Genomic DNA, 14,265 nt, shown 5'->3' on the forward strand with positions numbered 1-14,265 from the left:
AGGGCCCCTCTGTGAGCTGGCCTTCTGCAGACCCAGTAGAGACCCGGCACTGGCACATCTCACAGTTTGTACCATGGCATCTTGGTATCTAGGCCAGGCATCAGTTGGATGATAGCTAAGCCAAGTAAAGTCTGTCATCTCCCATGGAACCTTGATTGGAGATTCTACTCCAGACTGTTCCTGAAGTTATGCATGTATGTACATGTGTATGCATATGGCGGCATGGATCAGTTTGTGTGTGCACGTGTGTGTATACCTGTGTGTGTTTAGTACTTTTATGTGTGTGTTATGTGTGCCTACCGTGCCTACTCTGCCTTAGGAGTTCCCTAACATGGCAACTGAGCATCAGATTTGGAAGGCCATTTGGAAAGCAGTAAAAGTTTCTGGGGTTCTACCACCCATTGACTGTCAAGCCATTTGGAAATAATAATCATTAGAATAGTTAACCGAATAATAGCTAAGCTAATCGACCACTTAGTCTTTTAAGTACTACTCTAAGCAACTTCACAACTGTTAATCCTTAATTCTCAGGACAACCCTATGAGGCTTGAACTATTGTTACTACTAAAAATGAGGAAACTGAGGCCAGCAGATCCCATGCTCAGGGGCCCGCTGTGTGTAAGCTGCAGAACTGCGTTGGAATTCAAGCCATCTGGACTCGGAACTTGCCCTCCTCATCAAGACTGCAGCCCCAAGCTTTACTGAGTTACCAAAGCCGTCTTCCTTTATTTGTCATGGCTCCAAGATGTGAGTTGAATGTTTGAGCTCAGGGATATTTTCCAGGTAAAGAAAAGGTGCCAGAGTAACCGTGGAAGACAATGCATGACAATGGGTCCACCCAGAGCCTCCAAGGCCACTGCTGCCTGCTTTGCTGCTGTCACCGGAGGAAGCAGGCAGCACTGGCTACAGTGGTGGAGCTGAAGCATCTGCAGGAGGTAGGAAACCACAGAGGTGAGATGAAACCTGATCAAGAATGGTGGCATGGGAAGGCTGGAGAAGTGAAGACTCTGTGGAGGCCTGGGCATCTGCTGGTGCAAACCAAGTCAGGTGTCAGGCAGGCTAGGAGGCAGCATCGAGGTCTCTGCAGAGGCAGGGCCTCTGGAGCCGCCATCTTCCCTCATGGCCACACCTACCTTCCTCTTGTAGTGGATAGTTGCTTCTGGAAGCTTCCCTTGGTCAGTTTGCAAGGAAAATCAGGTCCCAAGAGAGGACCTCGGCTGCTGAGGGAATTGAAAAAGGGAAACTGCATAAACATTTTTGTACTTTAGTTTTAGAGAAAATCATACGGAGACTGAAAAAAATTCTGGAATTTTTATTTCAATAAACAGGAACACTTTTTCCATGAGCTCTGCTCAGTTCCCCTCACACTAGTAAAATGTAAATCGCCAAAAAGCACACACACATAGCTGCTAGCTCTAACTAAATATGCAAAAGGGCTTTTTGCTCAGAATGAACAGTGACTCCTTCTGTCCCTCTCTGCGCCAGGTGGATAGGGCATCTTTTCCAGGCCCCTCCACCAGGCACTCTTGTACAGGCCACAGCCTGTGCAGCTGTCCACAGCAGCTCCTCCTGATGCTCACTCTGTCCGGCAGTCTGCAAGTGGAAAACACACGTCCTGTCCATGTGGATTTATTCATGTTTCCCGTATCAGTAAGGAGATGGAGCTATAACACATTAAATATTTACAATTATCAGAGAAAAGACAGTACACAGCACTGAACTGAGATAAGAATACAGTTTCAAAATATTTACAATGAACACGTCTTGCTTTTTCTGGTTCTTCTCTTTGGTCTGGCACTTTAGGTCTCTGATCTCTTTATTGTATTTTCTTTCCAGGTTCCCTGTAGTTTTGAAAATGTCTGACAAAACCTCCTAAGTCTGAAGAGGATTGCTGTATAAGTGAGAGACATTTGGAGAGTCTGGTTCCTGTGTCTCCAAGCAAGAGGGCCTTTTCTGGAGCCTCATTTATGCCGATGTGTGGGTCTCCTGCTTACGCCTGAATCAAGTTTGTAGCTGGTTCTATCTATGGCCCTACCAGAGACAGCACTAACGAGAGGAAAGTGGCAGGCCCCTGAGCTTGTGCTAACCAAAAGAACTGATTTACACTGGTCTCCTGAATATCTCAAGGTCTTTTATACAGCCGGAGTTAACATGGAGCCAGGAATGGATTGGTTTATGTATCCTTTAGTTAATTCGACTTCAAAGTGTTCCACATTATTACATTCAGAAGTAGCTCCTTCATTGTGTTTGATTTTAATCTCCACTCTTTGAAAGATCTCACTCTTTCCTTTTAGGTTTTGAAATAGTCAATGACCAAAAACAACAGAGATTCGACCTGAATGTGTTACATTAGCAACACCAGGGAGAGAAAGACAAACACAGGAAAGGTATTAAAAATTTGGCGCCTTGTTTAATTATAAAGAATGCAAAAGAAGCATCAACTGTGAAATATTTGGCTATTCAGAGAGATTAAAGACCTCCAGCTTTTGGAATGGGGTGCCAGAGAATTATCAGGATCACAGGCGTTTTATTTGATGGGTGCCACATTCGACCTTGAAGCGTTGAGGCTGGCACTCCTTTGTGTCCTGGGGATCTCCTGATGTCCTTGCTCCCTGGCGGTATCTGCCCCGGGGCCTCTGGAGGCCTCGCCGTGGAGTATGAGGTTGCGCACGTTTCTGGTGTATATTTATATCGAGGTGGCTGTGTTGCCAAGGAGCTCTGAGAGAAAGCAGAGCGGAGATAACTTCTAATCCACCTTTCTGTGATAATGTGGCGCAAAGTGAAGAGACCCAGGGCTCCATCCTCTGGTCTGGCATCGCCCTGGGAGGGGCGGGCCCTCGGGGTGTTTTTAGCAGCCCCAGTGCACTGGCAAAACTCTGTGCATTGCTGAACTCTGTGCAACAAATAGGAAAGACTGGGACAGAAGAGGAGAATGAAAGCAAACTGTAATTTGTAGCTAACAAGAAATGTATTTGAGTGTCCATTCACAAGATTTGGACAGCTGGAGAATTAGAATCTGGGAGCACTGGAACTGGCAAGGAGCCAACAGGGAATTGGGAGTAGAAAGAGAAAGTCCCTTGCCCAAGATCACAAGGGGAGCTGGAAACAGGGGGGCTGTGGAGACTAACTGTATTAGTCCGTTTTCATGTGGCTGATAAAGATATACCGAGACTGGGTAATTTATAAAGGAGAGAGGTTTAATGGACTCACAGTTCCACGTGGTTGGGGAGATCTCACAATAATGGCAGAAAGCAAAAGGCACTTCTTACATGGCAGCAAGCAAAGAGAGAATGAGAACCAAGTGAAAGGGGTTTCCTCTTATAAAACCATCAGATATCATGAGATGTATTCATCACCATGAGACAAATATGGAGGAAGTCGCCCCCATGATTGAATTATCTCCCACAGGGTCTCTCCCACAACATGTGGGAATCATGGGAGCTACAATTTAAGATGAGATTCGGGTGGAGACACAACCAAATGGTATCACCAGCCTAGGGTTCGTTGCACCACATTCCACATTTTTAGGGGGCTCCTAAACAGGAGTGAGGTTCCTTCCCTGACACTTTGAAGCTGACCCACAAGGAGCCATTCCCTGAGGATCCTTTCCTGATGGGCCATGAGTTCTACCATTTTAGATGGGTAGAAGGGTCTGGAGCTCTGCATAGGGGTGAAGTCAGAGGAGAAGGAAGAGGGATTCAGTCCATCCTATGCACATAGGTAATGTACTAAGATGAAATGTAGCAGAGCGCATAAAGCCGTGTTTCTGGTGTCAGACAGACTTGGCCTTGCATCCTAGGCTCACCCACGCCTGAACTTGGGTGACTCATTCAAGTTTGCAGTACCTCTGCTTCCTCATGTTTAACATGTGAATTAGGATACTGTTGTGATTTGAATGTTGTATGCCCCTGAAATTCATATGTTGAAGCCTAATCACCAATGTGATGATATTAGGAGGTGGGGCTTTTGGGAGGTGATTAGGTCATGAGGGTGGAGCCCTCGTAAATGGGACTAGTGGCTTTATAAAAAGAGGTCCCAAAAAGCTGCCTTGTCTCTTCTGCCATGTGAAGTCACAGCAAGAAGATGCCTTATTTGAACCAGAAGTGGGTCTTCACCAGACACCAAATCTGCTAGTGCCCTGATCTTGAACTTCCCAACCTCCAGAACTGAAAAATAAATGTCTGCTGTTTATAAGCTGTCAGTTTCTGGTATTTTATTACAGCACAGTTCTATGTTACAGCAAAGCTAAGACAGTCACCTTCTTCACATATGTGTGTAAACTCATGTAAGAAAATAGACATGAAAATTCCTTGTGATAAAAATGTGCTTTATAACTGATTCCTGAGGAATTGGTCTTTCATTAATAAGCATCATGCAGTGATCACTGGTCATTTTGTATCCTTGCCATTCTTATCATTTTTGGCTTCCTCCAGATCATGTCTCCACTCCAGAATTTGCTTGAGGTGTGAACAAGAGACATGGGCTGGGGTTTATTAAGGGAGAATCAACTGGTGAGACTGAATGATCCTGTGTGGTTTTCCACAATGGATGCTGCCTCATGCATTCATATAAAGTGCCCTGAGACAGCACGTTCCAGGGACAGGCCTTTTTTTTGGGACCTAAACAGATGCCCTTCGAGGTAGAGTGGAGAAGAGCCAATGAGGCTCCAGGCCTTTGGCTTGAATTTCTGGTGTCTCCATCTCTTCATGGCACAAAAATTCCCTGGAACAGAATATCTTTTCACAAGGAATTTTAATCAAAGTTGGTGGAATAAGAAACAAGGGTACAGGAATTATTCACAACACAAAAGTAGCCACACCAGCAAATCAGTCCTGACTGGCACTGTCTCTTTCTACAGCGTTGGGCCTATAAGGACCTGTGGGGATTGGATTGATAATCCAGTTTAGTCCAGGCCCAACAATTCGACAGGATCCTTCACAGGTCCTGAAGGGTTTTTGTGTTTTGTATGGAGAATACACTCTGAGAGTTCCAGCCATGACATGCGCCTATACTTAATCTGACTGATGGCCAAGGTTAGACTGTGGTGCCAGCAGAATAAACCTCTTGATCTGTGGACATCAGCAGTATCTTCCCGTGAGCAGGCAAACTACGGGGTCTATCACCAGGCCCTTCTGAGTGATCAAGGGCCTCCTGGGGGACCAAGGGCCCTGATGAGCTGATCTGGAGACTCTTGGGCAATGGGGGTCTAAACTTGGCCATCAAGAGTGAAAGGAGAGAAACTGTTGTTCTCAGAACATAAACAACAAGACCCTGACTCTGACCTTTCCCCTTTAGGGATAATTCCTTCCCACTCCTAGTCACTTGTCTAAAAGCTCCCACACTCAAGCCCCAATCAAGTATTTCCTCCTCCATGGACCCAATTCAGCCAATACATATTTAATGAGTACCTATTAGGTGCCCAGAAGGGTTTTAACTTAAGTTGACCTGCTCTGAGGCTGAGTAAAAGCCTTGGTTTGGGTGGATTCCCATATTACAGGGAAGTACTGGAAGGGCAGCAATGTCGTGATCCCTGGTTATTGGTCCACTCTGAACAGGGCTTCAGGCAGTGACCGGGGGAAAAACAGACAAAGTATGTGAGCCCCAACTCCTGCTATCTAGAGAAGAACTTGGATATCTAGGCAACTCAAGATGTCAGGGCCACAGCCAAGCTCTAGTGCAGGATTTTCACGCCAATGGAGGATGCAAATGTGGGACCAGAAGCTGGACAGGAGTTCTGCTGTGCATATGGACCATCTCTGAGGAGCTCTAAGAAGGCACAGTGAACAAATCAGTACTCAGAGGACAAGATTCAGGCCTGGGGTCCAGGACCATTGTAGTCTCCACCAGGAATGACCCTGGATCAAGGTAGAGCTGGGCTTATAAGTAGAAGCACTGAGACTTTCAGCTACAAAGCCAATGTCTAGGTCTCTTCTTTTGGCCTTCCTAGATACCACCCTGGTCCAAGATGCAGTTCAAGGCTACCTCCTAAAAACAAAGTTTTCTTGGTGTCTCCCAATCACAGAGACCTCTTCCCCTCTTGATTCCCTAAGGAGATTTCCCTCTATCACACTCACATTGACACAGAAGAATAGTCTACTCAATTTCCTCTATCTCTGCATCTGAGCTGAAGCTACTCAGGGAGGAGTCAGTATTTACTCCCAGTTATGGTGCCAAACACAGGCAGGTGCTAACTTGAACACCCATGAAAAATGTCTGCACATCACACCTCACCCTAAAGTTACTCCACATCAAGTGAAATACTTTCCAGCTCCTCACCATCACCTGCAACACAGTACATGCATCGGAGGTCCTGGCTGGTCCAGACTCCAGCTCATGGGAGCTACCCTGGTGGGAGATCCACAGGCCTGCTTGGCCAAGAGATGTGCTGGACTGAGCTGCTCCAGGCTAAAGAGCAGTGGAAATCTTGCTCTTTTATTAGAGAAATTCTTGTGAGTTGGCCTATTTTAAGAAAGGTAGTTTGTTTAATGACTTTTCAAAAGTCAGTTAAAAGGGATGGAAAAGAATTCAGAAGCATTTGAAAAAAAGAGAGATTCTACTGGGGATATTGCTTATGATTGGCGCTTGCCTTTCTTGCAGATTCGTTCTTGACTTTGCATCCTGTCCTCAGAGTGATACTCTGCCAACCAGACATTGTCACCTACTAGGCAACTTACTCAGGGTTCCTTGGCTCTGTCTGGAAAATCTCTCCTTCTTTTGCCCATCCTTGCTTCCCATCCCCCTCTCCCAGCTCAGACCCTTTGTTGACGTTGACAGCTCATCCCTGGGCCATCATTCATCCTGCCCATGGCAAACTTTGGAGAAAATAAAAAACCCTGCTCCCCTAATCTCATTAGAAGGGCTGCAAATTGAATTTAGCCCCTCTCAGTGTCCCCTCAGCTGGCTGTCATTAGGAGCAGAGGCTGGGCCTTGGCTGATACCCAAAGACTAGCTAACTGAATTTGAGATGCTGTGGTCTTGACAGGCCAAGAGATGTAATTGAAGAGCCGTGGGGCTCCTGGTAACATTTCAGGCTGGGATTACACTGGGGATCCAAAACCCCCATCTGCATTGGTGTCGGGGGCACTAAAAAGTCACCCATTGGGCTTCCAGGGTCGGATTATTGATAAAGAGATCATTCCCAGTGGAAGGTAGGGGGATGGGGTGGGGAGACTGCATTGGTTACCATGCAAAATGGGTGTCAGAGGTGGAGGGAAAGGGACAGTGTATCTAGTGAGAGTCAGCAAATCACTCAAAGTTAGAAAAAATTTGCAGGAAGTTTTGTCTAATGAAAAGAAAAAGCAGTTAGGGGAGAGTAGGTGATGAACCTACAAAATACAAGGAAAAGAAATACTGGGTTTTAATCTGTGGGCATTACTGGTCTGTTTGTATAAATCTTAACTTTTAAATTCTTGAATCATCATAGCTTTATTTTTCATGTCAACACTAAACCCCAAGCAGAGAGGGGCTTTTTGTGATCAAAAATTGTATTTTTATTTTTGAAAAATGTACCAAAAAACTGCGTCTAACATACATGCAAATAAGAAAGTATTTATAGCCATATAACGAAAGTATATCCATATAACAAAATATTTAACAGAGGTTCATGTGGAAGACATGTCTCTACTTATTTGGATTTCTGAGGTTTCTTTAGTTCCCAGACCTATCGTAAGTATCTCAGTAAGGCTGAAAATTCCATGAAATCCTGTTTTAAAGAGGAGGAAATGAGCAATAATTAACCACCTACTATGTGCAAGGCACAGTTCTAAGCCTATTATGCACATCGTCTAACTCAGCGTTCACGGCAAAGGAACAAGACAGGCATTACTCCAGTAGGGATCCCCACCTTACTGATGAGGAGAGTGATTCTCACAAAGGTTAGTCAGTCTCTTGCTTAGTGTCATAAGGATAGGAAGGGCTGGGGCTGGGATTGGAACCTAGGACTGCCTGGTTCCATCACTTCCTAGGCCTTCCTGGCTTTTGAGAGTGGTAGGTTTCCTATGCCATGTTGTTTCCCTAAAAAAGTCAAAATGACAGTCTGTCACCCAGTTGGGAACACAGGTTGTGGGGCCAGACAAGCTCAATTCCACCGCCTACTAGTTGTGTGATGTTGGACAGTTCCAAATCTGTCTGTGCCCTCCTGGAAAATGGTGATCCTAGTAGGACTTGCCCCATCAGTTCACTGTGAGGATTAAAGAAATCAATGCACATCCAGAGTGCATGCATTGCACAGTGCCTGGCACATTGTAAGCACTCACTATGTAATACTGGATTATAATCAGTGTCATAGTGGTGCAGTGAAGAATGTCCATCCATTTGCATATTTGATGGTCTAAATTTGAGAGATCACCATCCAAATATGAGGCCACAACATCATCAGACTCTGGTATTCCTTGCCTGACACTGCCAGATTTATGGTCAGAACGCCTCACATTTACATTCATAGAACTTACTCATAGATGCAATTTCTGCTGAAGAGTAAAAGACAGACTTAAGGTTTTTCCTATGTTGATTCTATTCGTGGATTTTTTTCTCCAGCTTATATTCTTCGATGTAAGGTAAGGGAAGGGTGATGTGACTGCAGCTGCCCGCCACAAAGGCCCTTAATGACCAAGTCCTCACTATATGCTATGTGTTTTACTAATTTTACCTCATTGAATGTCCACTTTTATGCATCTTCTTGTGGGCAGGTATTATTCTCATCTTTTCAGATGAGAAAAGTGTATTTATTTTATGTTTTCCATATTCTATCATGCCAATAGCATTCACTACAACCTTAAAGTTTCTCTAAAATGGCACAGACTATTAAAACATGGACTCTGCTACCTTCAGCAGGAATTAGTTACATACCTAAAGGCCTTTCTACCTGGCATTGTGTATCCCAGTGGAATGTAGGTTTCAGATTTAATGAACGTTGTTGATCTTTACTGAGTGCCTGGCTCTGGATTGACAGGCTTGTTCATGCCATCTCATTTATCACCCATCAATTCTATGAAGAAAAGCCTTATGATTTTTACATTGCAGATGAAAAGGTTATAAGTGGAGTTTCAAAGATCACAAAATTAGTGAGTAGAGGATTTGGGATTTGAACCCAGGTGCCTCTCCCTAACTCCATCTCCGGGGAGCTTCCTATCACATTGCATAGTTTCAGCACAGTCTGAAGACCCTGTGCACAGGCCTCTGGGAAGCCACTTGCAATCAGTTAAAGTTGGCACCAATGATGAAGCCCAGTTTTCCTCCTATATTTAGTCAAATTCTTTTATTTGCGGGTGAAGAAATTAGGCCTCAAGGAGGTTAAATGGCTTGCCTGAGGTCACATAGGCACTTCGTGCTGTGTGAGTCAGACTGTGTTTCAATTCTTGTCCTAGTCCCATCCATACAACTACCGCCCCCACAACTTCATTCCCCAGGGGCCTGATCCACTTGGGATTTTTGGCAGCCTAAAGCTGTCAAGACAGCTTCTCCTTTGCAGAAAGGTTCCCTTTAGTGCTGGTTCCTTCTCTTAATCAGATGGTGCAAAAGTCCATGGGTAGAGTCCCACTCTGGAGAAGTTTCAAAGTTGTAACTAAAGGCCTGACAGAGGCTGGGGAGCAGCCCCTGGCCGTGTGTTCACTGCCCCTGAATGTATTCTAAAGGTTCTGACGCCCCCTTACCATTGACTGTGGTTCTTACAAACTGCCTTCCTCTAGATTTGACTTTTCTGAGGAATCTCTGGACACTTAAAAGGGACTTTTGAGAGAATATGGCCCAACCCCTTCACTTTATAGGAGCCAAAGCCTAAGGAGAGGAGTCTGTGGCAATTAAGGGCTCAAGAGACAGACTGCCGGGAACCAAATCCTGGTACCACTTAGCTGGATGACCTTGGACAAGTTAGTTACTCTCTCCCTGGGCCTTGGTTTCCTTGTCTGTATTTGGAAATGCTGGTAGTATTTATGGAGAATTAGAAATGGCCTCAAATTCTTTGATATCTCTCCATTCAAGAGGTGTCATCTTTTCCCACTCTCCTTAAATCTGAGCTGGCTAGTGATTGTGTTGATTCCAGGCCTAGTCTTTAAAAGAATTGTCAGCTTCACCTTGGTCTCATGGAGTCCTGAATTGTCACAGAAGAGATACAAGTATCCTGAGGCCAGCATGCGTGAGGAAGTCCAAGCTAGCCATTTGAAGAAGCTGTGTGTTTAGGGAGAGAGAGAGAGAGGCCCAGGCAGCCTCCAGCTATACCAACCTCCAGTCCTTCAAGTCATCCTGAGGACTCAGACATAATGGAGCAGAGATAAGCCTCATCCAAATTCCTAACCCTTGGAATAATGAGACAAAATAACAATAAGTTGTTTTCAGACAGTAAGAGTGGTTAGTTGTACACAGTAGATAACCAGAACAATACCTCTCAGAAGGTTGTGACAATTAAATGAGTTGATACAGTTGTGATATGGAGCAGTGTCTGGCACAGTGTTCAATAAAAAATAGTGAGTTATTACTCATTCAACAAATATTTATTAACACCACGTTGTTCTATACCTTGAACTAGCTGGGAGGGTCACAGTGGAAAGAGTGACTCAAAGAATCTGGCCCTTGTGGAAATTAGGAGAACTGTAACCTAGTTGTACACTTCCTATTGAGTGAAGAACGTATTTTCCCCTACTTGGGTCCCCCACATCATATCTGTCTCTGGCAGAGGTAGAAGTTATAGCCTCTCCTTCTAATGGGATGCCCAAGACTGGGTGGGTCTGGAGGGATTAAGCCCAGGGATGTTGTCCCAGGGCTGCTAATGAAAACTCAGCTGCTATTGATTCCAGCAAGCACTCCCTTTCCCAGGTCAGAAGAGAAACCCAAACCATTGTTGAGTAAATACAGTATTCTGCTCACTACGTCAATTAGCCTGACCCCAGGGGCTCTAGGAGCCCCCTGGCTCCCCCATTTGCAATGACAGCTGCCATGCTAATGAATCCACATTGACATGATAATTAAACCATTACACAAAGTGGGGCTTTCCTAGACACAGCAAATTCAGCAGGGGAGCCCGGGTGGCCGTGGCCTGGACAAGGCAATGGGGACCGTACCAGGCCCAGGAGCTAACATGCAGTGCCTGGGTCATTCCCAGACTTGTCCACAGGGGCAGCTGGACTGGAGCACTGCAGCTGCTGCCTCTGGCGCTGGAGGCAGGGATGGGGCAGGCAGGCCAGGAGAAGGATGTCACCCGAATGCTGCTCCTGCTCTCTCTTCAGAAATCCTTAATTGGGTGAAGCCTGAAAGGAAGGAATCCCTTGCCTCTTTATGGAAGAGGCAGGGCACCCTGTCAACTCTGGCCTAGCCCTTCCCCTCTGGAAGGCTTAGCCACATCCAAGAGAGAGTTGGACAATGGGGACTGTGAGGGCCAAGGAACCTTGCATTCCTGGCATCATCAGGAAGAGCCACGTGACCATCTTTCTCAATATCTTTGAAGAAAATGACTCTTTCTGCAAGCAGATGATTACAAACTGCAGAAACATCTGACTTCTTGGTACAACCTTACCAATAACTCATTTTTGAGACTCCAACCAACGACAGTCCTCTTTGCAAGAGCATAGACTCGGGAGTCAAGGGGACTGGGCTTATATCTCAGCTCTGCAACTTATTAATTGTGTGATCTCAGGAAATCACATGGTGTTCTGAGCCTCTATTTCTTCAACTGTAAAATGGACTTAGAAAAACTGCTTGGCCTCCCTGTGCTTGGGATTAAACAAGACAGTTTATGTAAAAGGTTTAAGACAGAATTTTACTTAAATAGATGACAGAACCTTACTGGCCACAATAACACTCTCCGTAAAGATGAGTTCCATTGACAGAAATAATCGTTGTGATTGATTGGGTGGGAGGATAGAAGGAACAGATTAAGACATTCCTAGAAGAACCTTCAGACAAAATGAATGTGTTTTCCTCTGGACAACTCCATGCAGGTAAAGCTGTATGTACAGTGTGCTCAGTATAAATACGGGGAAAAAGAGGGACAGAAAATGACATGCTTGTGGCAGAGAAAGAGGCTAAAGGGGAGGGCTGTCCTGGTTCAGGACTATTAGGTATCACCCCATAAGAGGTGACTAATCAAATATTTTCCCAGCCATCCATCCATCTCCATTATTCATACAAGCACAAATACATATATTAGGGGCTTATGATATAGAATTAAACACAGGCCAAACCAGTGCCTGTTTCATATAAAAATCTGGTCAATAAATGAATGAATGAATAAGATGCAATTCCTGCTCTCATAATACCCTGTAAAATGGAGTGTACTATTCATCTCACACTTGTGTGTGCTGCCTCTTTTTCCCTTAACGTAAGGCAATTCTAGCTGAGCTATGATTTATGGGCAGCAAAGAAAACATAGGTATGCAGTTTTACAAGACAACTACAAGCAGGTGATAACCTGGCAAGAATATACTCAGACAAATTATGCTCAGAAATATAGGAGTTCAGCAGTGGGCAGGTGAAGAAATAACCAATGTTGGATTCAAAACTGAGGATTTTGAGATTATATCCCTATTTAGCTGGGAAATTACTGTGATTGATTAGTAATGTCTGCCATGGGCATGGGAATGGAGAGAGATGGGTCTTTCTTCATGCCAGGTGTTTGTCATCTCAGGTCTAGGCAAGATCTAAGATACCTACCATTGTGTGTGTGTGTGTGTGTGTGTGTGTGTGTGTGTGTGTGTGTGTATCATATGGGATAAGCCAATTCTCTTCTCCTCATACTATGAGCAATTAGTATTACAGTTTGCTACACAACCAGTTTTGGTTCTTTTCTTCTTCCTGCCTCCCTGCCAGTTACCTTAAGTAACTCCATTCAAGCTCTCAAAACCTGTGCTGTCATACAAAAGAAATTTGGCTGCCTTAAAAGAATCTAATTCAATTTGTCAAAGGTGCCAAAAAAAGTCAAACTTTTTGTTAGCTAATTCAACAAACATTTACCAAACATCTATGTCAAAAGCCTTGGGAATAAATAAATAAAGAACCCACAGTTTTCTCAGGTGCTCAATGTCTAGTGTTTATGTGCTGGGGGGTGGGGTGGGAAGAAAGAGGCAGAAACACCTGCAGGCACACTCTTGCATCCCTTGTTTAGAAGGCATAATAGCCAGTGAAATTTAATTTGATGTGGCTTAAGCGTTCTTTGGAGGGAAGCTGCCCCCATTTATGCTGTGGGAGTTGATGCAGCTCTGGGGAGCAAGTGAGGTTTGAAATTGAGGTCTTTGGATTTCCAACCCCCTTCAGTTTGGGCTTCCTGGAGGAGGCTGCCCTGTGCCTGGGAGAGTCCAGGCAGAGGGTGGAAGGTGAGAGGAGGGCATATCGGACCAGAGGACCCCTTTGGACCCTGGGATGTTCAGAGTCCTTCCATTATTGTCAGGATGACCCGTTCACATCTTTTAAAAGATGAGATAGAAGATGAGCAGAAGCTTTTTTGGTGCTTTCTCCACTAAACCTTTGCTACCCAAAGTGAGTTTCCCAACCAGAAGCATCAGCATCCCCTGGGAACTTATTAGAAAATGCAACATCTTAGGCCCTTTCCCAGATCCACCAAAACAGAATGCAAATTGAAACAAGAACCCCAGGTGATTCCTGTGCACATTGCAGTTTGAGAAGCCCTGGTTTATGTTGCAGAAATGCCATTCATGCCCCCTTCCTCATTGGGTAGTCACAGTGGACTCTACAATAATATCCTTTTTCTGTATGACTTTTTTTTTTTTTTAATTTTAACTTTCCTAAATGCTCTTGTGAGTAGGCTCTACCCTTCACCTCCAGGCTCACATCAGACGTGCGCCCTCCTATGCCACTCAGCTCCTCTCTTCCTTTGGCATTAAGGAGGGTCTTCCATTGCCATGACCCAGGCTCGGTGATGTGAGGGCACCACATTTACCCGGTGTAGTTACCCATGACCAGTGGGCTCCATTCCCCTTCCCTTCTCTTTGTAGGCTTTCTAAGAGAAAAGAGATAAAGAAAAATCCATGCTATCATGGAAGGGTGGGAGATGGAGTGGGGGATAACAAAGGGATGTGATGGGCAAATTGTGAGTATGGAGGGAGGCCTGGTTGGGGAGCCAGGAAAGCTACAAAAAGGAGAGAAGGTGTTGTGGATGGAGATCCTGAAGAGTAAGCAGCAGTTACAGTTGACTGTGGGGTTATAATTTTTTTCCCTCCACTGGTTCTCTGTTTTCTGTCATTCATTCTTTCGATCAATCACTCATTCAGAAGATTTAAATTGAGATGCAGGTTTGTGCCCGACTCTGTTCTGGGTGCT

General features: G+C 44.9%; 1 long non-coding RNA gene across 1 annotated transcript in view; it reads right to left on the reverse strand.

Annotated features, from left to right (window-relative positions):
- Nucleotides 1-1,008: 1,008 nt before the first annotated feature.
- LOC119626312 (uncharacterized) overlaps nucleotides 1,009-14,265 on the reverse strand; it is a 69,514-nt gene continuing 56,257 nt past the window's right edge. Inside the window, exon 3 of the long non-coding RNA XR_005242507.2 lies at nucleotides 1,009-4,722. This is a non-coding gene — a long non-coding RNA (uncharacterized lncRNA). The remainder of the gene's footprint in view (nucleotides 4,723-14,265) is intronic.

This window comes from Chlorocebus sabaeus, chromosome 21 (genome assembly GCF_047675955.1).
Source record: "Chlorocebus sabaeus isolate Y175 chromosome 21, mChlSab1.0.hap1, whole genome shotgun sequence".
NCBI lineage: Eukaryota > Metazoa > Chordata > Mammalia > Primates > Cercopithecidae > Chlorocebus > Chlorocebus sabaeus.